General features: G+C 42.6%; 1 protein-coding gene across 1 annotated transcript in view; it reads right to left on the minus strand.

Annotated features, from left to right (window-relative positions):
• The window catches only part of LOC111959601 (ras-related protein Ral-B), a 48,129-nt gene that overhangs the window by 16,625 nt on the left and 5,772 nt on the right, over positions 1–25,732 (minus strand). The gene's annotated exons all lie outside the window — the stretch shown is intronic.

Here is a 25,732-nt window from a genome sequence, read left to right on the forward strand (position 1 = left end):
TGTAAATCTTAAAATTAGCAGCTGACATCTTAAGGTTTTTTTAATTAATGCATGTGAGACAGGTTCCATGTACAACAAGACAGGCAGAGAGGAAAAGAGAAAAAGAAAACAGAACAGTTTAATTACCTCTGGTTATGGACACTTTTGTCAGAAATAAAGCTTCCACAACCTGTTCCTCGGACAGTGAACATCTGGCAATATCTACATTTCCGACCCCTTGATCAGCACACACTCTGAAAGTAAAGAAAATCGCTTATTTTTTGTAGATATCTCAGTTATTGTTTTCATATGACCATTCGATCTAAAGGAGCAGATGTCATTTTCAGGATACGTCAATACAACACAGAAAGCAATCTTACGAGGTTTGATGAGGAAGATGTCAAGGGTTTTTATACAGAAATTAACTCCTCACAAGATGTTACAATATGCATAATACAAGTAATAATTTTTTTCATTCTACTATATCAATATTTACCTTGAAGGCCATCCATTGCTGCAGACTCCATCCATAAAGTATCCAAAAGCAGTTGCTGCTGTTATTGGCCGCAGTGTCCAGATAGAACATCTATACAAGAGTTAGCCTGTGCTTAACACCAGACTGGTATTGTGGTTGTTCATTAGGTGATGGGAAATATGCATACAAAATAATATACTTACCTTCCTTGAAAATCGATCTATACCGCCAAAGATGACAATGTTGTATCTTGAAAAAAAAGCATTGGAATTAAAAGTGAAATGTTTAACGTATTAACCTGCTTCATTATTTATGTATTACCAGTTGATGACGATCAACTCCAATACATCATTGAACATTTGTCTACGAATAACTACGAATAAAAAAAGTTTAAATAACTTCTTAGATTTTATGGAGATATTATACATCTTAGTACGTTATCAATTTATGACTTGTATCAATGTGGACGAGAGGCAGGGGAGCAGGCACAGAGTATCTTTGCCGAGCAATGCAACGAAGCTGGATCATTCTGGCAATGATACCTGCACCATCTACACGCTGCAAAGACTCCCTAACTCTTCGCCATTGTACACAATGGCCCATGGCTTGGATACTTCCTTTGACCATTCTAAAGCCTGCATGGGGCATCTTTGCCTAATGGCTCTGACTTTCTGGTCTAACTCTTCATCTGACATATCAGAATAGCATTCCCGACAGACATATTGTGTTCTTTCATCCTTCTGTAAAAAAAAGCTAACCGTTACACTGTCATGAAATATGATTATATATCGACTATGAAACAAATAGGACATGGCCTGCTTATGAGTTGCAAGAAAGCTAGATGAATTCAACTGAAAATGGTGAGAACAGGCATTCGTAGCTAAAATGTTTTTGGTTAGCTTGAGAATAATAATTGCATGATTTATCATTCTAAGGTATGTATGTATGTATGTATGTAATATAGTAGAATGTTATGAACCGGGCACTGAATCGTAGGAGCTAACTACTAGCTATATAGAAGTTGGATGGAAGAACGCCCAGTGCTGCTTACCTGAGATGCCATCATCACACAGTCTTTCGTAGGTGTCCGCTATGACTTCCTTTGTGTTGGTAAGAAAGGCTGAACAGTATTGGTTGTAGCCAAACCGACACTCAAATTGCCAAAATGGAGGGTGGTTGATAGCGAAATTAAATTGGAGTTTTGTTTTCAAATAAATGTTTTGTTCTCAAAATATATAAATGCATAACATTTTGCGCTCTATTACAAAATATTTGATTGCAATATTTTTTTTTTACTTTGAAGCCTCGTTTTTCCTTTCAGAACAATTATTTTTGATTGAAAATAAGACACAAATGTACTTACATAGCATATAACAACTTGCCCGTGAATAACCAGACCTTCATACAAACTTGCTATGCAGAATTCTTGACGCACAATCGAAGATGCTGCCATTTCCTGCCAGCACAGGCACAAGCGAGCCACTCAGGCGGAGAATGACGCGTGGAAGAGGGCAAGGACAAGATGGGAGTAACAACAATTTGTTGCAAGTTGGGGAGGGGGGCTAATAGCTGAACAATAGACTATTCAACCTTACTAAAGAATAGTCTAAATAGCCGAGCTAGTTGTGAAAAACCCCTCTCCTATCACAGACCAGATTTGCCCTAACGACCAAGGGGGAGTTAGAGCACTGATTATGCTTTTGGGTCCCAAGGCACTACTGTGTCTCTAACTGACAATGAATGGGAAATACACTGCTCAAAAAAATAAAGGGAACACTTAAACATCACAATGTAACTCCAAGTCAATCACACTTCTGTGAAATCAAACTGTCCACTTAGGAAGCAACACTGATTGACAATAAATTTCACATGCTGTTGTGCAAATGGAATAGACAAAAGGTGGAAATTATAGGCAATTAGTAAGACACCCCCAAAAAAGGAATGGTTCTGCAGGTGGTGACCACACACCACTTCTCAGTTCCTATGCTTCCTGGCTGATGTTTTGGTCACTTTTGAATGCTGGCGGTGCTTTCACTCTAGTGGTAGCATGAGACTGAGTCTACAACACACACAAGTGGCTCAGGTAGTGCAGTTCATCCAGGATGGCACATCAATGCGAGCTGTGGCAAAAAGGTTTGCTGTGTCTGTCAGCGTAGTGTCCAGAGCATGGAGGTAGACTCCGTCTCATGCTACCACTAGAGTGAAAGCACCGCCAGCGTTCAACAAGTGACCAAAACATCAGCCAGGAAGAATAGGAACTGAGAAGTGGTGTGTGGTCACCACCGTCAGAACCATTCCTTTTTTGGGGTGTCTTACTAATTGCCTATAATTTCCACCTTTTGTCTATTCCATTTGCACAAACAGCATGTGAAATTTATTGTCAATCAGTGTTGCTTCCTAAGTGGACAGTTTGATTTCACAGAAGTGTATTGACTTGGAGTTACATTGTGTTGTTTAACATTTACATTTAAGTCATTTAGCAGACGCTCTTATCCAGAGCGACTTACAAATTGGTGCATTCACCTTATGATATCCAGTGGAACAACCTTTACAATAGTGCTCTACTCTTTTAAGGGGGAGGGGGGGTTGAAGGATACTTTATCCTATCCTAGGTATTCCTTAAAGAGGTGGGGTTTCAGGTGTCTCCGGAAGGTGGTGATTGACTCCGCTGACCTGGCGTCGTGAGGGAGTTTGTTCCACCATTGGGTGCCAGAGCAGCGAACAGTTTTGACTGGGCTGAGAGGGAACTGTACTTCCTCAGAGTTAGGGAGGCGAGCAGGCCGAGGTGGATGAACGCAGTGCCCTTGTTTGGGTGTAGGGCCTGATCAGAGCCTGAAGGTACGGAGGTGCCGTTCCCCTCACAGCTCCGTAGGCAAGCACCATGGTCTTGTAGCGGAGCGAGCTTCAACTGGAAGCCAGTGGAGAGAGCGGAGGAGCGGGGTGACGTGAGAGAACTTGGGAAGGTTGAACACCAGACGGGCTGCGGCGTTCTGGATGAGTTGTAGGGGTTTTAATGGCACAGGCAGGGAGCCCAGCAACAGCGAGTTGCAGTAATCCAGACGGGAGATGACAAGTGCCTGGATTAGGACCTGCGCCGCTTCCTGTGTGACGAGGTCGTACTCTGCGAATGTTGTAGAGCATGAACCTACAGGAACGGGTCACCGCCTTGATGTGAGTTGAAAACGACAGGGTGTGTCCAGGATCACGCCAAGGTTCTTAGCACTCTGGGAGGAGGACACAATGGAGTTTGTCAACCGTGATGGCGAGATCATGGAACGGGCAGTCCTTCCCCGGAGGAAGAGCAGCTCCGTCTTGCCGAGGTTCAGCTTGAGGTGGTGATCCGTCATCCACACTGATATGTCTGCCAGACATGCAGAGAGTGCGATTCGCCACCTGGTTATCAGAGGGGGGAGGGAAGATTAATTGTGTGTCGTCTGCATAGCAATGATAGGAGAGACCATGTGAGGATATGACAGAGCCAAGTGACTTGGTGTATAGCGGAATAGGAGAGGGCCTAGAACAGAGCCCTGGGGACACCAGTGGTGAGAGCACGTGGTGCGGAGACAGATTCTCGCCACGCACCTGGTAGGAGCGACCTGTCAGGTAGGACGCAATCCAAGCGTGGGCCGCGCCGTAGATGCCAGCTCGGAGAGGGTGGAGAGGAGTCTGATGGTTCACAGTATCAAAGGCAGCCGATAGGTCTAGAAGGATGAGAGCAGAGGAGAGAGAGTTAGCTTTAGCAGTGCGGAGCGCCTCCGTGACACAGAGAAGGCAGTCTCAGTTGAATGACTAGTCTTGAAAACCTGACTGATTTGGATCAAGAAGGTCATTCGAGAGAGATAGCAGGAGAGCTGGCCAAGGACGGCACGTTCAAGAGTTTTGGAGAGAAAAGAAAGAAGGGATACTGGTCTGTAGTTGTTGACATCGGAGGGATCGAGTGTAGGTTTTTTCAGAAGGGGTGCAACTCTCGCTCTCTTGAAGACGGAAGGGACGTAGCCAGCGGTCAAGGATGAGTTGATGAGCGAGGTGAGGTAAGGGAGAAGGTCTCCGGAAATGGTCTGGAGAAGAGAGGAGGGGATAGGGTCAAGCGGGCAGGTTGTTGGGCGCGGCCGTCACAAGACGCGAGATTTCATCTGGAAGAGAGAGGGAGAAAGAGGTCAAAGCACAGGGTAGGGCAGTGTGAGCAGAACCAGCGGTGTCGTTTGACTTAGCAAACGAGGATCGGATGTCGTCGACCTTCTTTTCAAAATGGTTGACGAAGTCATCCGCAGAGAGGGAGGAGGAGGGGGAGGAGGATTCAGGAGGGAGGAGAAGGTGGCAAAGAGCTTCCTAGGGTTAGAGGCAGATGCTTGGAATTTAGAGTGGTAGAAAGTGGCTTTAGCAGCAGAGACAGAAGAGGAGAATGTAGAGAGGAGGGAGTGAAAGGATGCCAGGTCCGCAGGGAGGCGAGTTTTCCTCCATTTCCGCTCGGCTGCCCGGAGCCCTGTTCTGTGAGCTCGCAYTGAGTCGTCGAGCCACGGAGCAGGAGGGGAGGACCGAGCCGGCCTGGAGGATAGGGGACATAGAGAGTCAAAGGACGTTTAAGTGTTCCCTTTATTTTTTTGAGCAGTGTATAAACCAAATAATAAATTGATAATTGTGCATGACTTCAAATGAAACAAGTAGGGAGCAGGTTTCGAACCCTCAACCTTCTTGCACGAAGTCCAGCGCGCTATCGACTGTGCACCAAAAGCATGCTCAAGCCGCAGAGTTGATAGAGCGCGTCCTCGCGGTAGCTTGCTACTCAATGTAATAAAGAAATGACTTTTCAAACAAGTTACCTTACACATTATGTTGGCTGACAATGTTAGCTATGCTGTCCTTACGAACCATGTAGCATATCATTACAGCAGTATGTACCGGTATGTTAGCTATCTACCTAACGTTAGTAGTTATGCATCAAACTTGACAGTATATTAACTATAGGCTAACTACCCAATGTTTATTGACTTGATTATTCCCGTCATTCTTAGCTTAGCTAAATGGTATAGTCGTTGTGCATTCTCAATGGACATTTGGGTGCTTTCGTAAATCCGCTCTGGCTATCTACTCTGATTTCAGAGCACTCTCCTCTGAGTGTACCAGAGAGCAGAATAATGAATTTATACACCCGTTGAATATGGCTGGTGTCAGTAAACGTCACAAACGCTCTGGTTAACAGGGCAAGTAAAATGGTCAGAGTGGCCTCATTTGTGTCTGGAAGTAGCTAGCAAGCTAGCCAACGTTAGCTTGGGTGATTGACTGCAGTTGTAAGGCCAGAATGCTCAAATCAACACTACTCCTCGGCTTGAACGTCCAGTGTGCACTCCAAGAGCGAAACGGTCTGAATTCACAAACTGACAATGCTCTGACTTTGAGCGCAGGCACGCCAGATTGAATTTAACTAGACAAGTCAGTTAAGAACATATTCTTATTTACAAGGACAGCCTACTCCTTCCTCCCCATCGGGGAATTGAATCCCGGTCTTCTGCGTGCCCTGCCCGCACGACACAGGGATTCTTTAGCGAAATAGCTCAGTAATGTACTGCCGACCACCACGTTGTACAGCGCCATATTTTCCATTCCATCCTAACAGAAACCCAGAGGGTTTTTCATGGAATAGAAACACCATAATATTAATCAAATTAATTAAGCAAATACCAGTCAAAAGTTTGGACACACCTACTCATTCCAGTATTTTTCTTTAGTTTTACTATTTTCTACATTGTAGAATAATAGTGAAGACATCACAACTATGAAATAACACATATGGAAGCAGTTAAGAACAGTTTATTATTTACAAAGCCTACTCCTTCCTCCCCGTCAGGGATTTGAACCCCAGTCTCCTGCGTGCCTGCATTTTGTAGTACAGACATGGCCTGCTCTCCCTTATGTAAGGAATTTTCCCATGTTTACTACAGTATGTATTGTAGGCTATGTTTACTTGTCAGACTGCACAGTAGCCTAATAAACAAATGCAGGTGGCTTATCTTCAAAATGCTTTTAATATCACTGATTTACAGAAATATTGGAACAAAGTTGTCTAATGAAGGCAAACAATTTAGAATCCCCCAATCCTCTTATGCTGTAGCCTACTCCCGACCGTCACACTGTATAGCGTCATATTTTCCATTCCATCCTAACGGAAACCCAGAGGGTTTCGTTTTTCTCGGAATAGAAACACCATAATATTAATGAAATTAATCAAGACAAATTTCTTAAAATCAATCCCATATACTATGTTGTTATAAAAAAGGTTTTAAATTCTCTTGTAATGCCAATATGGAAGACTATCAAATGCTTCTCAAAGATGCCCTCTGGTGGTCAAACTAGCTCTAACTCACATTAACAGAAAAAATGCCTGACAATTAGATAACGTGCCACAGAATGCTGCAGCACCCCGCAAAGTGTGCTGCAGCATGAAGCAACTTTTAAAGGAGCAACCACTGTCTGTGCAAAAGTACTATCTCACAACTCGATGAAACCGTCACTCTTGCGCAGACATTTAGAAACAAAACATGCCAATTTGAAAAATAAGCCACGGAAGTTTTTGGAGCGAGAATGAAGACGACTTTCGAGTAGTAAGACATGTATAAAAGCAACAGATACCATTAATAAGAAGGGGCTAGAAGAGTCTTATATGGTGAGCTACCGAGTGACTAGGACATGCAAACCTCATACTATTGGGGAGGACTTAATTTTTCCTGCTACCAGATATGGCTGGGACAATGATGGGGGGAAAGGCCCAAAAAAAACTATACAGACAACGTCTTCATCAAACAACACTGTTTCACGATGCATCAGTGGCATGGGAGAAGATGTTTTGAAACAATTACTGCTTCGCATACAAGCCAGTGAATTCTATGCATTTCACTTGTCTGACTGCTTGCATGATGACTAGTTTCTCACACGACTGGCGTATCTGGGTGATATTTTTTCCTCACCTGAATGATCTGAATCTAGGATTACAGGGACTCTCCGCAACGATATTCAATGTGCGGGACAAAATTGAGGCTATGATTAAGAAGTTGGAGCTCTTCTCTGTCTGCATTAACAAGGACAACACAGGTCTTTCCATCATTGTATGATTTTTGTGTGTGCAAATGAACAATCTTATGGACAATGTCAAATGTGATATAGCGAAGCACCCTAGTGAGTTGGGTGCACAATTACGCAGGTACTTTCCCGAAACGGATGACTCAAACAACTGGATTCATTATCCCTTTCATGCCCTGCCTCCATTCCACCGATATCTGAACAAGCGAGCCTCATCGAAATTGCAACAAGCGGTTCTGTGAAAATTGAATTTAAAATCAGAAGCCACTGCTAGATTTCTGGATTGGGCTGCGCTCAGAGTATCCTGCCTTGGCAAATCGCGGTGTTAAGCCACTGATTCTCTTTGCAACCACGTACCTATGTGAGAGTGGATTCTCGGCCCTCACTAGCATTAAAACTAAATAAAGGCAGACTGTGTGGAACATTATTCAAGACTGAGACTCTCTCCAATACAACCCAAAACTGCAGAGTTATGTGCATCCTTTCAAGCACATCCTTCTCAATAACCTGTGGTGAGTTATTCACAATTTGATGAACAAATAAAGTTTTATATGTAAGATGGCTAAATAAAACAGCAAAATTATGAATTATTATTATTTGTGCCCTGGTCCTATAAGAGCTCTTTGTCACTTCCCACGAGCCGGGTTGTGACAAAAAAACTCACACTCATTCTTATGTTTAATAAATATATTGTATAGTATGTGTGTGGCAGGCTTACAATGATGGCAAAAAACAACATTTGAGAGTACGCTGACCCTGGTGCTAGAGGGGGTACACAGCTGGAGGTTGAATGCTTGAAGGGGTACGGGACTAACAAGTTTGGGAACCACTGCCCTAGATGAAAAAGTGAGTCCATATAGCAGTTAGGAGAAAGCCCATGTTCTCTACACAGATGATACAGTGAGCCCATACATCACAGCCTAGCGCAGGGCCAGGCAGCCAGTGTTCTCCACTGCCTTCCCCCCTTCCACATCACATACATACAACAGATAGCACAGTGAGTCCATATAGCAGCATAGAAGAGCCAGGCAGCCCATCTTCTCTAGTACACTGTCTTCCTCCCTGACACCTGGAATAGCCTACCAGACAGTGAGACACACATGTTCACTCTTCAACAGCGACAGGGGTTTCATACATTCAAAGCAGGGTGATGATTAATGAATCTGATATATTGAGACAAGATGGGCCTACACACTAATGTACACAGGATTTACAGTCATGTCAGTCGAAGACACACCTCACAAATGGGGAAAGTCCTTATTAATCAAGCCTGCCAAGGCAAAGTTATTTTTAATCAAGCAGAAAGTGAATATATATGCTAAATATGTAAAACTCCCAAGCCTAGCCATAGTCTTCCACAGCCAGTCCCTGTAGGCCTATTTATTAGTGTAATATGCAGAGTAGTATCAGCATATAAAACATGTCTCAGTCAGCATTCATTTGCATGTGTACTACACTGTACACTATTTATTTTATTTTATTTAACCTATATTTAACTAGGCAAGTGAGTTAACTTATTTGGGGTACCCCCCCTTCTTCTCAATTTCCGCCTAAAGACATACCCTAATCTAACTGCCTGTAGCTCAGGCCCAGAAGCAAGGATATGCAGGTCCTGGAGTGGCCTAGCCAGTCTCCAGACCTGAACCCAATAGATAATCTTTGGAGGGAGCTGAAAGTCCGTATTGGCAAGCGACAGCCCCGAAACCTGAAGGATCTGGAGAAGGTCTGTATGGAGGAGTGGGCCAAAATCCCTGCTGCAGTGTGGTCAAGAACTACAGGAAACGTATGATCTCTGTACCAAATATTAAGTTCTGCTTTTCTGATGTATCAAATACTTATGTCATGCAATAAAATGCAAATGAATTACTTAAAAATCATACAATGTGATTTTCTGGATTTTTGATTCCGTCTCTCACAGTTGAAGTGTACCTATGATAAAAATTACAGACCTCTACATGCTTTGTAAGTAGGAAAACCTGCAAAATCGGCAGTGTATCAAATACTTGTTCTCCCCACTGTATATATTATATCTCCGTAATCTAGCATGGGTAGGATGGCAATCTGAATCAGGGTTAGTTTGGCAGCTGGGGTGAAAGAGGAGCGATTACAATAGAGGAAACCAAGTCTAGATTTAACTTTAGCCTGCAGCTTTGATATGTGCTGAGGTGTTCAGAACAAGGTTAAGGGTAGAGAAAGCTTGTTGGACACTAAGAAAGCTTTGTCGTAGAGCATTTAACACAAAATCCAGGGGCCAGCTAAGTAGAAGACTGTATCATCTGCATATAAATGGATGAGAGAGCTTCCTACTGCCTGAGCTATGTTGTTGATGTAAATTGAGAAGAGCGTGGGGCCTAGGATTGAGCCTTGGGGTACTCCCTTGGTGACAGGCAGTGGCTGAGACAGCAGATGTTCTGACTTTATACACTGCACTCTTTGAGAGAGGTAGTTAGCAAACCATGCCAAAGACCCATCAGAGACACCAATACTCCACTACTAAATGCTTATCTCTGGATCTGTGCATGGTTGGATGAGAGGTGCTTGAACAGGGTGACCTCACACCCTCTCCATAGCAGAGAGGAGATAAGGGGGAGGGCTGGGGCCGATCAAGGCACATGTCAGGACAGGAGCTCAGCCCAGGACACTGGGGGGGAGGAAGGGGTGCAGGAAGAGGAGGAGCAGAGCAGGTGACTGCTGCTGGAGACATGCCAAGTTAGATCGGCGAAGGTAAAGTCAGGCAGCAGGCACCATGCTGTTTACTGGTTACTGCACTCATGACACATAGTACAGCCTAGCAAGTGGCACATAAGCTACTGTGGTGTTTGATACAAATTAAACAGCAGTCAACCGAATAGAACATGAAGTACTATATTTTAACAAACCTAACCCAATTGTAAATCTAAGCCCTGACAGTAGCACTATAGATCCGGGGGTGTGTCAGAAATTATTTTCACAGCCGTTATTATGAGCACAATAGCTGGTGGTGGCGCAAAATGTTGGGGTTTTGATGAATGATCAACTTTTAGGTGTGACAAGGGCTTGGACACTCACTGACCAATCAAGGCATTCCATGGCTTAATACTAGAGGTTGACCGATTAATCGGAATGGCCGATTAATTAGGGTCGATTTAAAGTTCTCATAACAATCGGAAATCGTTAATTTTGGACGCCGATTTTGCAGAAAAAGAAAAAAAAATGTTTTTAACACCTTTATTTAACTGGCAAGTCAATTAAGAACACATTCTTATTTTCAATGACGGCATAGGAATGGTGGGTTAACTGCCTTGTTCAGGGGCAGAACGACAGATTTTTACCTTGTCAGCTCAGGGATTCAATCTTGCAACCTTACGGTTAACTAGTCCAACGCTCTAACCACCTCACCTCACCTCACAACCGCCTCACGAGGAGCCTGCCTGTTACGCGAATGCAGTAAGAAGCCAAGGTAAGTTGCTAGCTAGCATTAAACGTATCTCATTAAAAAAAAATCTATCATAATCACTAGTTATAACTACACAACGTTGATGACATTACAAGTTTATCTAGCGTGTCCTGCGTTGCATATAATCGATGCAGTGCGCATTCGCGAAAAAGGACTGTCGTTGCTCCAACGTGTACCTAACCATAAACATCAATGCCTTTCTTAAAATCAATACACAGAAGTATATATTTTTAAACCTCCATATTTAGCTAAAAGAAATCCAGATTAGCAGGCAATATTAACCAGGTGAAATTCTGTCACTTCTCTTGCTTTCATTGCACGCAGAGTCAGGGTATATGCAACAGTTTGGGCCGCCTGGCTCATTGCCGAACTAATTTGACAGATAATTTTACCGTATATTATGACATAACATTGAAGGTTGTGCAAAGTAACAGGAATATTTAGACTGATATGGATGCCATCCGTTAGATAAAACACGGAACGGTTCGTATTTCACTGAAGAATAAATGTTTTGTTTTCGAGATGATAGTTTCCATATTAATGACCTAAGGCTCGTAATTTCGTGTGTAGTATGTTATAATATAGTCTATGATTTGATAGAGCAGTCTGACTGAGCGATGGTGGGCACCAGCAGGCTCGAACGCATTCATTCAAACAGCACTTTTGTGCGTTTTGCCACAGCTCTGCTGTTTATGAATTCAAAGCCTATCAACTCCGAGATTAGGCTGGTGTAACCGATTGAAATGGCTAGCTAGTTAGCGGGGTGCGCGCTAATAGCGTTTCAAACGTCACTCGCTCTGAGACTTGGGTAGTTGTTCCCTTGCTCTGCATGGTAACGCTGCTTCGAGGGTGGCTGTTGTCGATGTGTTCCTGTTCGAGCCCAGGTAGCGGCGAGGAGAGGGATGGAAGCAATACTGTACACTGGCAATACTAAAGTGCCTTTAAGAACAACCAATAGTCAAGGTATATGAAATACAAATCGTAGAGAGAGAAATAGTCTATAATTCCTATAATAACTACAACCTAAAACTTCTTACCTGGGAATATTGAAGACTCATGTTAAAAGGACCACCAAGCTTTCATATGTTCTCATGTTCTGAGCAAGGAACTTAAACGTTAGCTTTCTTACATGGCACATATTGCACTTTTACTTTCTTCTCCAACACTTTGTTTTTGCATTATTTAAGCCAAATTGAACATGTTTCATTATTTATTTGAGGCTAAATTGATTTGATTGATGTATTGTATTAAGTTAAAATAAGTTTTCATTCAGTATTGTTGTAATTGTCATTATTACAAATACATTAAACAAAAATCGGCCGATTAATCGGTATCGGCTTTTTTTGGTACTCCAATAAAATCGGTATCGGTATCGGCGTTGAAAAATCATAATCGGTCGACCTCTACTTAATACTGCACTAGTTTGTCTCAAATTTTGTAGATTAACTCCAATTCAGCTGGGGGCACATAATATTCTCGTCCTAGTCCATTGTGGACTGATACTACAGTTTATTAAGTAACATAAAATACTGTAACAAGCGATAGCAACTGTAAAAAAAAATATATAATAATAACATCCAGTGTTTGCTCCATATGTTTGGAGTGTTGACAGTCAACATTGGTGTAACTGGCTTTAATGAATATTAACCGGACATGAGGCGCTCTTGGGAAATGGGGATGGGTACAAGCCGAATGGAGTATGTACTGCAGGTAGGTCTATGTGAATTGGGAATAATGCAGAAGCCTCACAAGTAGACCATTTAGAAATATTTTATGGATAGGATACTTGGGTAATGCATGGCTAGGATAAGAAAGACTCATTGCTGTTGAACCAGCTTTCGTTATAGGCTACTGTAAGGGCTTGTTTTCTAATCAAACAAACAGAAAACAAGCAATTGTTAAAGGAAAATAATTTAAATGTTTCTAAATATGAGCATCACCGGATTATCCAATCTCTCGTTCCATAGCCTTCATGTATTTTTTTAAATGTTTAAAACGCACATCCGAAATAATAACAGGAGCTGGCTAAAATAATGTAATTGCCTACATAGATAAAACGGTGATGTCTGCTCACTGTTTTGCTGTTGCCAAACTTGATCTTTTAATTAAGCTTATTTTCAAAGCAGTCTCAGGCGCCAAACCCTTTATTGATAGTCTTGACTAGTTAGCGAATGCATTGGGCAGGACAAAAAAAACTGCCTTCACAGAGGGGAGGCTATTTGTTTTTTATGTTTCTAAATACGAGGTTTACGGGCACAAAAACCACATCTCTTGTGCTTTTTGTGCATCATGGCTGGATAGGCTGCACTTCCGTGGAAAAAACTCCATGCAATAACCAACGCATTACCACTAAGCCCAGTTTCCGGTTGGTCTTAAAATATCCCCACCAGTGCATACTGAAATTGGCACCTTGGAGCACGTTTAAGGAAACACCTCAGATATTGCTTGCCTACATTTTACTCCCACCTATGTTTAATATAACACACACAACTTTAAGTCTGGTTGCCTATCCTGGCGTGAAGTTTGTTGTATAGAAAGTATTTGACTCTAGCCACAAAATTAAGGAAATTAGAAGGGGGGGGGGGGGATTTTGGGAGGCATAAAATGGTCTTGCCGAAATCCCCCCCCCCCTTCTAATTTCCTTAATTTTGTGGCTAGAGTCAAATACTTTCTGTGGCACACACCCTCTACAACCACTGTGATTATTATTATTTGACCCTGCTGGTCATCTATGAACATCTTGGTCATGTTCTTATAATCTCCACCCGGCACAGCCAGAAGAGGGCTGGCCACCTCATAGCCTGGTTCCTCTAGGTTTCTGCCTAGGTTTCGGCCTTTCTAGGGAGTTTTTCCTACCCACCGTGCTTCTACACCTACATTGCTTGCTGTTTTGGGTTTTAGGCTGGGTTCCTGTACAGCACTTTGTGACATCAGCTGATGTAAGAAGGGCTTTATAAATAAATGTGATTGATTGAGAGATGACGAATTTTGGCAAAGAGATTTATTTATAGCCTAATACACTTGAAACAAATAGCCAAACCAAAAACTGCAGACATTACTAGTGCCCCCCCCCCCCCCTGTTCTAGATATGAGTAATGAATCTACAGGAAACCAGATGACTCTCCCTGCCTTCACCTCAGAGGCCAGTTGGGGACTCCCTGAAAAATTTTGTGGGGAATTACAGGCCCAGAAAACATCCACCAGCTAGGAGGCCTCTCTTCCCTTCAACTTTCTGAAAACCCTGGCTCTCACTCCAAGCTACAGTATGCATTTGCTCTGGGTGAGCTCACATCATTCCAGAACAATACCAGGACTAGCCAGTTCCTCATCACCTGTTCAGTATACCATGCACTAGGGGCACAGGACTGTCAACCAGGATACTGCACTGATGAGAGTTTCTTGTTCTCTTTTGTCCTATTTCAACACAGTGAATGGTACTAGCAGGAAGTTCCCTTCTAGTCTTTCTCTACAATAAGTATCGTAGATAGCTTATGGACTAGTGTTATATTGATTGTAGTCAGAGTGGGCTACAGTTGAAGCCACAAGGCAGGTGTTTAGGGGAAAGGGGATTCCATTTGTTACCTAAGCAGCACCCTGTACAGAGAGACTCTGGCTTTTCCCCAATTATCTCCCCTTCCTTCAAAAGTGTACACTACCCTGATTTGAAAGGGAATGACTGGTATAAGAAATATGGTGGAAATGTCCATGCTTTTAGATTTGTATGAAGTAGTGGATTAGTGCACACATCAGGAGAAGTAGGGCTCCCCCCCCAAAAAAAAAAAATCTTGGTCGACCGAGAGCGATGGAATTTGAAAACGAGTATTTTTCTAAATATAGACACCATGTTTTCTTCATTAAAAATGAAGACAAATTACTAAAAAGAGGGAGCCAGAGATCATATAGCCTAACCAGAAGAAAAAAAACCTGTGACCCTCCTCCCCACTGCCCTCTGCTGCTAGCCTTGTTAAGCTCCTGAAGTTAACGGTAGTAAGTTACACCAGTGGTCTGTAACATTTTTTCCATTTGGAGTGCCAAGATTTTCATATGTATATTTTCGTGGAAGTTGAGTTTCATTTATAATAGTCTTCATATCTCAAAATCAATGTCATGTGGTTAATAAAAATTATATCTAAATGAAAATGATACAAATCTAAAAGTAACTTCTATTGCCAATATGTAAATATAGCCTACATAAAACCAACAAATAAAAACATTGCAGCCCACAGGTAGAAAATATCCTGATAAAAATATATATCCTTTAAATCACATTGGCTATGCATGGTCTGTCTGCAAGGAACTTGAAACATTGTATCAACTATTAACTTGGTACAGTCTGCTCATGCTAGCAAACTTGCAACAATATGTAAAATATTCTTGGACCTCATAGTTTCCTGCACCAGTGAGTACCGGACAGACAAACACAGCTGTAGGCTATTTGCGCAACAGATAAGAAGTAATCGGGTAGGCAATTTTATGACGTTTCGACAGGATCAGAGCATTACATTTTTTTTCTCGCTTTCATGCAAAATCCTGGTCGACCAACAGCCCATCGACCAAACAAATCGACCAGTGGACTAAATGGGGTCAGCCCTAAGGAGAAGATAAACTATTATTGGGATACACCCCTTGTTTATCATCATGGAGTAGGTATTAATAATGTAGGAGAGAAAAGGGTTTTACTTTTACATTAATTGCATATTTGTCAACGTTTACTTTCTTTAAAGATCATGTTTGAAACAGTACGTAAGGTCCATTCGGTTAAAATACAGATTCTGTAGCTAGTTTGTGCCGCCCGACACCCCACAATGCATACTAACCATCTTCAGCAGAGGGACACACAAAGGACTCTTTGACAAATTTTGGCAGCAGGATGCTAAACTTTGTCTCTCTTTCAAACCTGAGCCAACCACCCTAGTCGCTTAATAGTAGATTCACTCTTCCGAATTCTGAACACCCCTAATTCACTTCATTCATAAATTCCCTTGTTAAGTGCCTTCCCTCGTATTTAAATTGAGGGAATAGATAAGGGCTGATCTAACACACTTGCACATATATGTCTTAGAGCAGCGGTGGGCAACTCCAGTCCGAGGACCTGATTGGTGTCACACTTTTTCTCCATCCCTAGCAAACACAGCTGATTAATCAAACTGCATTCTAAACTGAAGATCATGATTAGGTGATTATTAGAGGCAGGTGTGTTAGCTGGGGCTGGGAAAAAACTGTGACACCAATCAGGCCCTCAAGGACTGGAATTGCCCAACCCTGTCTTAGAGGAAGATATAGTAAATGCACAAAGTTCTGGAATATATAGAGCAAAAACACCATGTGATGACATTAGAGTGGAGTAGTCGTTCAGCTGGGGGCCAGTATTAGAGAAAGGGTTCTTCTGAGTCATCTGGAAATGATTAAGGGAGTTACTAAGAGGGGGATACAAGGAACCTCCCAATGACTAACACTCTCCTACATTCCCGAACACTCACCCCCACCCAATTCCAAACTACTGTCACACACTGCCACACACTCATCCTCCCAAGTAGGGATGGGCATTTGAAATTATTTTACTATTCGAATAATAGGACTTTTTTTCAGATTTCCCCCAAAAACAAAAAAAACGTGCTTAAACTCTTGCCTAATCAGAATGGCACAAATCCACATGGCAGAGGTAAACATCGGACAGGCTGCTTGCTTTTCTCTGGTAATTTGGCCAACAGTAACAGCGAAAGAAAAGTCTGATTTCCGCTATGATAGAACTGATTCTGTATTTGCCATTTGAACTGGGGAATAAACAATAGGGCTTAAATGCACAGCAGTAGCTCCACGCACCGTGGTAAAAATTTCACAAGTATCAATTGAATTGAAACAAAGCTTTTTCATTGTTAAAATAGGCCTACAATTTTTATTCTCCAAAAATGAACACTCAAATACTAACGTCCGTCCGGATGTATTCAATTAGCACTCCCTCTTTCCTTTCATTAGAGACCCAGGATACATTTCTTGCGCTCTTGTACACATTTACAGCTCCCTCTCCATGATTTCCAACAAAGAAACTGCTTCCTACTCTCCTAGTTCTCATGAGGCCAACACTCAGTCAAGGCTCTAATCTGCTAATAGTTGTAGGACTAATCTGTAGGCCCAATCTGTAGGCCCAATCCAACAGACAAACCAAAGCAATCAGAGTGATGGCAACAATCATATCTGACAAACGAAGAGGTGTAATGGGTTCGCACTCAAATGTTGCATAAAGCTTCATTAATCAATGTTTCAATTTTTTACTGCATTGAGGATAGCGTACACAGACATTTTGGCTTTACAGGTCGCGTTTCGGAGGACGCATGGCTCTCGGCCTTCGCCTCTCCCGAGTCCATAAGGGAGTTACAGTCTTGTCTCATCGCTGCAACTACCAATTGGATACCACGAAATTGGGGAGAAAGTTTATTAATTGAATAGTACCCACACACAAAAAAAACTGTCTCAACGTCAACAGTGAAGAGACGACTCCGGGGCGCTGGCCTTCTAGGCAGAGTTCCTCTGTCCAGTGTCTGTGTTCTTTTACCAATCCTTTATTTTTATTGGCCAGTCTGAGATATGGCTTTTTCTTTGCAACTATGCCTAGAAGGCCAGCATCCCAGAGTCACCTCTTCACTGTTGACGTTGAGACTGGTGTTTTGAGGGTACTATTTAATGATACTGCCAGTTGAGGACTTGTGAGGCATCTGTTCCTCAAACTAGACACTAATGTAATTGTCCTCTTGCTCAGTTGTGCACCGGGGCCTCCCCTGTTTCTATTCTGGCTAGAGACAGTTTGCCCTGTTCTGTGAAGGGAATAGTACACAGCGTTGTACGAGAGCTTCAGTTTCTTGGCAATTTCTCGCATGGAATAGCCTTCATTTCTCAGAACAAGAATAGACTGACGAGTTTCAGAAGAAAGGTATTTGTTTCTGGCCATTTTGAGCCTGTAATCGCACCAACAAATGCTGATGCTCCAGATACTCAACTAGTCTAAAGAAGGCCAGTTGTATTGCTTCTTTAAATCAGGACAAAGGTTTTCAGCTGTGCTAACATTATTGCAAATGGGTTTTCTAATGATCAATTAGCCTTTTAAAATTATAAACTTGGATTAGCTAACACAACGTGCCATTGGAACACAGGAGTGATGGTTGCTGATAATGGGCCTCTGTACGCCCGTGTAGATATTCCATAAAATAATCTGCCGTTTCCAGCTACAATAGTCATTTACAACATTAACAATGTCTACACTGTATTTCTGATCAATTTGATGTTAGTTTAAAAATGGACAAAAAAAATGTGCTTTTCTTTCAAAAACAAGGAATTTTCTAAGGAACCACAAACTTTTGAATGGTAGTGTATATCCACATGGCTTCTCTTTGGAGTAATTTGTTGTCAAAGTCACCTCCTCTACGTGGTGGTTGAACTTTTTCGATCCTGACGCAACGCAATTAATTAATAGAATGATTTTGTTCTTTAAAGTGTCTCGCAACTGGCGAAGGGTGATATCTTGACATCAAAAAGTGAATTTATCCTCTCCAAGACGTACGTTCAAGGCGCTGGATGTTTTTCCCAATATAAATCTTATTACAAGAATACTGTAACATATAAATAATTCCGTTAGTAGTGTAAGTTATACATGACTACTCATAGGTCCTAGAAGTCTGAGGACATACAAAGTTACATTTCCTAATGGTGCTACAAGATCTACAGGGGAAGCATCATTTTATGAATGCCAGTTCTCTCTCTAACCACATCTGATTGTGACACTCAAATCTATCCCACACATCCCACTCACTCAGATGCTATGTGGCCATAGTGGCTTGAAATCAAACCATCCCAGACATATCAGCCCCACATCCCACTGACACAGCCGGGGATCTCATAGCACTGAGCAGACTCCAGACCCCTGGCTCTCTGTCTGGGCTCTCATAGCACTGAGCAGACTCCAGACCCCTGGCTCTCTGTCTGGGCTCTCATAGCACTGAGCAGACTCCAGACCACTGGCTCTCTGTCTGGGCTTCATAGCACTGAGCAGACTCCAGACCTGTCTCCTGTGTGGGCTTTCTATAGCACTGAGCAGACTCCAGACCCCTGGCTCTCTGTGTGGGGATCTCATAGCACTGAGCAGATCCAGACCCCTGGCTCTCTGTCTGGGCTCTCATAGCACTGAGCAGACTCCAGACCCCTGGCTCTCTGTGTGGGATCTCATAGCACTGAGCAGACTCCAGACCCTGGCTCTCTGTCTGGGCTCTCATAGCACTGAGCAGACCCAGACCCCTGGCTCTCTGTCTGGGCTCTCATAGCACTGAGCAGACTCCAGACCCTGGCTCTCTGTGGGATCTCATAGCACTGAGCAGACTCCAGACCCTGGCTCTCTGTCTGGGCTCTCATAGCACTGAGGCAGACTCCAGACCCTTTCCTCTCTGTGTGGATTCATAGCACTGAGCAGGACTCCAGACCCTGGTCTCTGTGCTGGGCTCTCATAGCACTGGAGCAGACTCAGATACCTGGCTCTCTGTCTGGGCTCTCATAGCACTGAGCAGACTCCAGATCCCTGGCTCTCTGTGTGGGATCTCATAGCACTGAGCAGACTCCAGACTCCTGGCTCCTGGTTCTCTGTCTGGGCTCTCATAGCACTGAGCAGACTCCAGACTCCTGGCTCCTGGTTCTCTGTCTGGGCTCTCATAGCACTGAGCAGGATCCAGACCCCTTTGTCTCTGTCTGTCTCCCACTACTGCTTTATAACACGCTGCTAGTGCAGCTCTGGCACCATAAACCACAGTTCCATTATCATGATAGAGAGAGGGGCCGCTGGCGCTCGACATGACCGGGAGAATGTCACACATCTGCAGTGGCATGTACTGTAATCAGCCTGAGAGGCACTCGAGCAGCGTCTCCCGGCACAAGCAGGCACAGAGACATTGATACACAGCCAGAGTCAGTCAAATGGGATTCAGGCCAACTACCTCAACAGAGCACAGGCAGGCACAGAGACACTACCATACAAAGCAGGCACAAATAGAGACAGTCTAACATACAAATGTGATTGAGGCCTACCTCAACAAAGCACACAGTCAGGGACAGACTGATGGCAGAGGACAGAGGAATGGCTCCCGTGTGGCTCACTCAGTAGAGCATGGCACTTGCAACACCAGGGTTGTGGGTTCGATTCCCATGGTGGACCAGTATGGAAATGTATGCACTCACCACTGTAAGTCACTCTGGATAACAGCATCTGCTAAATGACTAAAACGTAAAGGTGGCCCTAGGCTATGTGACATTGTTGTTCATTGAGAAATTAGAATGTAGCATGGTAGAGCTAGCCTTGTTTCACAATGACGTTTCTGCACCGACCTACGTCAAAATACGTCCCTGTTTGCTTTTTAGTAATTTTGCTTGGTGTTAAAATGAAAATAATCACAAAAAGGTTACATTGGATTCCACACCATTTAGGCCTAAGGAGGACATGTCTGATTCTTGTCGAAGCCTGTACCTATGGTAGTGAGCCTATGCTTAGACTTAACGTTCTGTGTTAGGAGCACTGCCTCAGGGGGACCAGCCACCTCCTAGGGCTTGCTGGGACACGCAGTGAGAAAACAAGCATTTTGTGAATACATCCCCAGCTTCAGTCAGAGAGATATACATGGAAGGAAAGAAAATGAGAGAGAGAGACATAATATGTATATAGACATATGACATTTGAAATGTCTCTATTCCTTTGGAACTTTTGTGAGTGTAGTGTTTACTGTTCATTTGTATTGTTTATCTATTTCACTTGCTTTGGCAATGTAAACATATGTTTCCCATGCCAATAAAGTGTTGAAATTGAATTGCGTCAACAGCAACCTTGGGAAAATCCTCTGTATTATCCTTAACAACAGACTCATACATTTCCTCAGCGAAAACAATGTACTGAGCAAATGTCAAATTGGCTTTTTACCAAATGACTTTACAACAGACCACGTATTCACCCTGCACACCCAAATTGACAAACAAACAAACCACAGAAAAGGCAAAGTCTTCTAATGCTTTGTTGATTTAAAAAAAAAGCTTTCGACTCAATTTGGCACAAGGGCCTTACAAATTGATGGGAAGTGGTGTTGGGGGAAAAACATACAACATTATGAAATCTATGTACACAAACAACAAGTGTGCGGTTAAAATTGGCACTAACCCCCCACTAATTTCTTTCCACAGGGCCGGTGGGTGAGACAGGGATACAGCTTAAGCCCCACCCTCTTCAACATATATATCAACGAATTGGCGAGGGCACTAGAACAGTCTGCAGGACCCGGCCTCACCCTACTGGAATCTGAAGTCAAATGTCTACTGTTTGATGATGATCTGGTGCTTCTGTCACCAACCAAGGAGGGCCTACAGCAGCACCTAGATCTTCTGCACAGATTATGTCAGACCTGGGCCCTGACAGTAAATCTCAGTAAGACAGAAATAATGGTGTTCCAAAAAAGGTCCAGTTCCCAGGACTACGAATAAAAATTCCATCTGGACACAATCTGAGAGACAAGGCAAGAAGGGCCTTCTATGCCATCAAAAGGAACATAAAATTTGACATACCAATTAGGATCTGGCTAAAAATACTTGAATCAGTTATAGAACCCATTGCCCTTTATGCTTGTAAGGTCTGGGGTCCGCTCACCAACCAAGAATTCACAAAATGGGACAAACACCAAATTGAGACTCTGCATGCAGAATTCTGCAAAAATATCCTCCTTGTACAAATGTAAAACACCAAATGCATGCAGAGCAGCATTAGGCCGATACTCGCTAATGATCAAAATCCAGAAAAGAGCCTCATAGCTCTCATAGCATTCTACACCCACCTAAACGGAAACAACTCCCAAACCTTCCATAACAAAGCAATCACCTACAGAGATAAAGCTGGAGAGGAGCCCCCTAAGCAAGCTGGTCCTGGTGCTCTGTTCACAAACAGATCCCACAGAGCCCCAGGACGGCAACACAATTACACCTAACCAAATTATAAGAACACACAAATAACTATTTGACACATTGGAAAGAATTTACAAAAAAACTGAGAACTAGAATACTATTTGGCCCTAAACAGAGAATACACAGTGGCAGAATACCTGACCACTGTGACTGACCCAAACTTAAAGAGATCTTTGATTATGTACAGACTCAGTGAGCATAGCCTTACTATTGAGAAAGGCCACCGTAGGCAGACCTGGCTCTCAAGAGAAGACAGGCTATGTGCACACTGCCCACAAAATGAGGTGGAAACTGAGCTGCACTTCCTAACCTCCTGTCAAATGTATGACCATATTAGAGACACATATTTCCCTCAGATAACACAGACCCACAAAGAATTTGAAAACAAATCAAATTTTGATAAACTCCCATATCTATTGGGTAAAATACCACAGTGTGCAATCACAGCAGCAAGATGTGTGAACTGTTGCCACAACAAAAGTGCAACCAGTGAAGAACAAACACCATTGTAAATACAACCTATATTTGTTTATTTATTGTCCCTTTCTTATTTTAACTATTTGCACATCATTAAAACACTGTTCACAGTTCACACATTTGAAATGTCTTTATTATTTTGGAACTTTTGTAAGTAATGTTTACTGTTAATTGTTTGTTTATTTCACTTTTGTTTTACCTATTTCACTTGCTTTGGCAATGTAAACATACATTTCCCATGCCAATAAAGCCCTTAATCTGAAATTGAATTGAAAACAAGCATTTTGTGAAGAGATTCTCAGCTTCACCCAGAGAGAGAGAAAGATGTGAAATGAAGGAGAGAAGGGAGAGAAGGGAGAGGGGGAAAGAAGGCAAGATGGATACAGAAACTACAAAGTAGCTGGCAGATAAGTTAAGCAGGGCCAAAAAGACAAGTTAGAAGAACCCTTTTTCCTCATGTAGACCTACTTTTTCCTTGTCAAAGTCACCCGACCATGATTGGTCTGGGTTCTAGGTGAATTTGAGCAGAGCTAGAGGAGAAGTGGAGGAGCTGACTAGGTGACAGACAGGGGTACGTTATAGGGAGAGGAGAGTCTGCCTCAGCCCAGCCTCCCTAGAGAGGCTCTGCTAGTAGACATGTTTATGGGCCCGAGAGAGTGAAGGGCTGGTACCAACTAGAGGTCGACCAATTAATCGGAATGGCCGATATCAAGTTTTCATAACAATCGGTAATCGGCATTTTTGGAAACCGATTGTGGCCGATTACATTGCACTCCACGAGGAGACTGCGTGCCAGGCTAACTACCTGTTACGCGAGTGCAGCAAGGAGCCAAGGTAAGTTGCTAGCTAGCATTAAACTTATCTGAAAACAATCAATCTTAACATAATCACTAGTTAACTACACATGGTTGATGATATTACTAGTTTATCTAGCTTGTCCTGCGTTGCAAATAATCGATGCAGTGCCTGTTAATTTCTCATCGAATCACAGCCTACTTTGCCAAATGGGTGATGATTTAACATTCGCGTTCGCGAAAAAAGCACTGTCATTGCACCAATGTGTACCTAACCATAAACATCAATGCCTTTCTTTAAAATCAATACACAAGTATATATTTTTAAACCTGCATATTAAGTTAATATTGCCTGCTAACATGAATTATTTTAACTAGGGAAATTGTGTCACTTCTCTTGCGTTCCGTGCAAGCAGAGTCAGGGTATATGCAGCAGTTTGGGCCGCCTGGCTCGTTGCGAACTGTGTGAAGACCATTTCTTCCTAACAAAGACCGTAATTAATTTGCCAGAATTGTACATAATTATGACATAACATTGAAGGTTGTGCAATGTAACAGGAATATTTAGACTTATGGATGCCACCCGTTAGATAAAATACGGAACGGGTCCGTATTTCACTGAAAGAAGAAACGTTTTGTTTTTCGAAATGATAGTTTCCGGATTTTACCATATTAATGACCTAAGGCTTGTATTTCTGTGTGTTATTATGTTATAATTAAGTCTATGATTGATAGAGCAGACTGAGCGGTGGTAGGCAGCATCAGGCTCGTAAGCATTCATTCAAACAGCACTTTCGTGCATTTGCCAGCAGCTCTTCGCTGTGCTTCAAGCATTGAGCTGTTTATGACTTCAAGCCTATCAACTCCCGAGATTAGGCTGGTGTAACCGATGTGAAATGGTTGTTGCTTGCTCTGCAAGGGCCACAGCTTTTATGGAACGATGGGTAACGATGCTTCGAGGGTGGCTGTTGTCGATGTGTCCCTGGTTCGAGCCCAGGTAGGGGCGAGGAGAAGGACGGAATCTATACTGTTACACTGGCAATACTATAGTGCCTATAAGAACATCCAATAGTGAAAGGTATATGAAATACAAATGGTATAGAGAGAAATAGTCCTATAATTCCTACAACCTAAAACTTCTTACCTGGGAATATTGAAGACTCATGTTAAAAGGAACCACCAGCTTTCATATGTTCTCATGTTCTGAGCAAGGAACTTAAACGTTAGCTTTCTTACATGGCACATGTTGCACTTTTACTTTCTTCTCCAACACCTTTTTTTTGCATTATTTAAACCAAATTGAACATGTTTCATTATTTATTTGAGGCTAAATTGATTTGATTGATGTATTATATTAAGTTAAAATAAAAGTTTTCATTCAGTATTGTTGTAATTGTCATTATTACAAATAACTAAATACAAAAAAAAATTGTTTTTTAATTTAATTTATTTATTTGTTTTTAAAATCGTCCGATTAATCGGTATCGGCTTTTTTTGATCCTCCAATAATCAGTATCGGCGTTGAAAAATCATAATCGGTCGACCTCTAGTACCATCTAAGACCCAGACCTGGGGTCAATTTATATTTGAAATCATTTAAAACACTGAGCGTTTGCTTTAGTCTACCTGGAGTACCAGGCGGTTTGGTTACATTTCACCAAGCTCAAGCCAAATCGAACACAGCTAATGTATTTTGAATTTCAAATAGTATTTGCACCCAGGTGTAGAGGATACCCACAAGACCCCTATCTCTCCAGTAGGCACAAGGGGCAGCCAACAGGGCATTAATCACCAGGTCACTGATAGGAGCTGACACTCCTGCAGAGAGAATATACAGCATTCCCTCCGACCAGAGCAGTAGATTGATGGCATAATGATCGGTCTCTTTCTGAATCAGTCTCTGAAAAATGGAGCTCATCCCAAGATGTCATAAAATACCTGTATATCGGTGCCAGTATAACCCAACCTTCAATGCCAAGACCATTAGCAGATGGTCTTCTAACTCAGATGACATTACATTCTGAATGATTTTTTAGAAAACAGGCCAGAGTAAGCTATCTAACGTCCCTAGGAAGATTGTTAAAAGTGCATGAGGTTCCTGGTCTCGAATCGGAGCTAAATGAACCGTGGTTAGGTTAAACTGGAAAGAAAGCACCCTGGAGGAAACCTATCGTTTTGGCTCTCCTGCTACTTGTATATCAGATAATACTCCTCATATTCTTTCTGCTTTAACAGAAAGTAACCATAGGGATTACATTAGAAAGTAACATTCTAAACGAAAGAGCATCGAGTAACTGAGAGACAGTGAAAATAAACATCCAGTAACTGAGTTAGTGCCTTGGGGTCCAGGGGAAGAGAAGAAATTCAGGGCCAGTCGAGTCCCATTCTCAGGACCTTTCTCCACCTCTTAAAAACAGAGATGCAGCCAGTCCTTCACAAGCAGTCAGCTAAATAAAGCGGCTTCTCTGAGATAGAACAGCAGCAGAATGTCAAGTCCGAATTCTTGACAGTTTCTCTTCT

The sequence above is a fragment of the Salvelinus sp. IW2-2015 genome, linkage group LG36 (assembly GCF_002910315.2).
Source record: "Salvelinus sp. IW2-2015 linkage group LG36, ASM291031v2, whole genome shotgun sequence".
In the NCBI taxonomy this organism is placed as follows: domain Eukaryota; kingdom Metazoa; phylum Chordata; class Actinopteri; order Salmoniformes; family Salmonidae; genus Salvelinus; species Salvelinus sp. IW2-2015.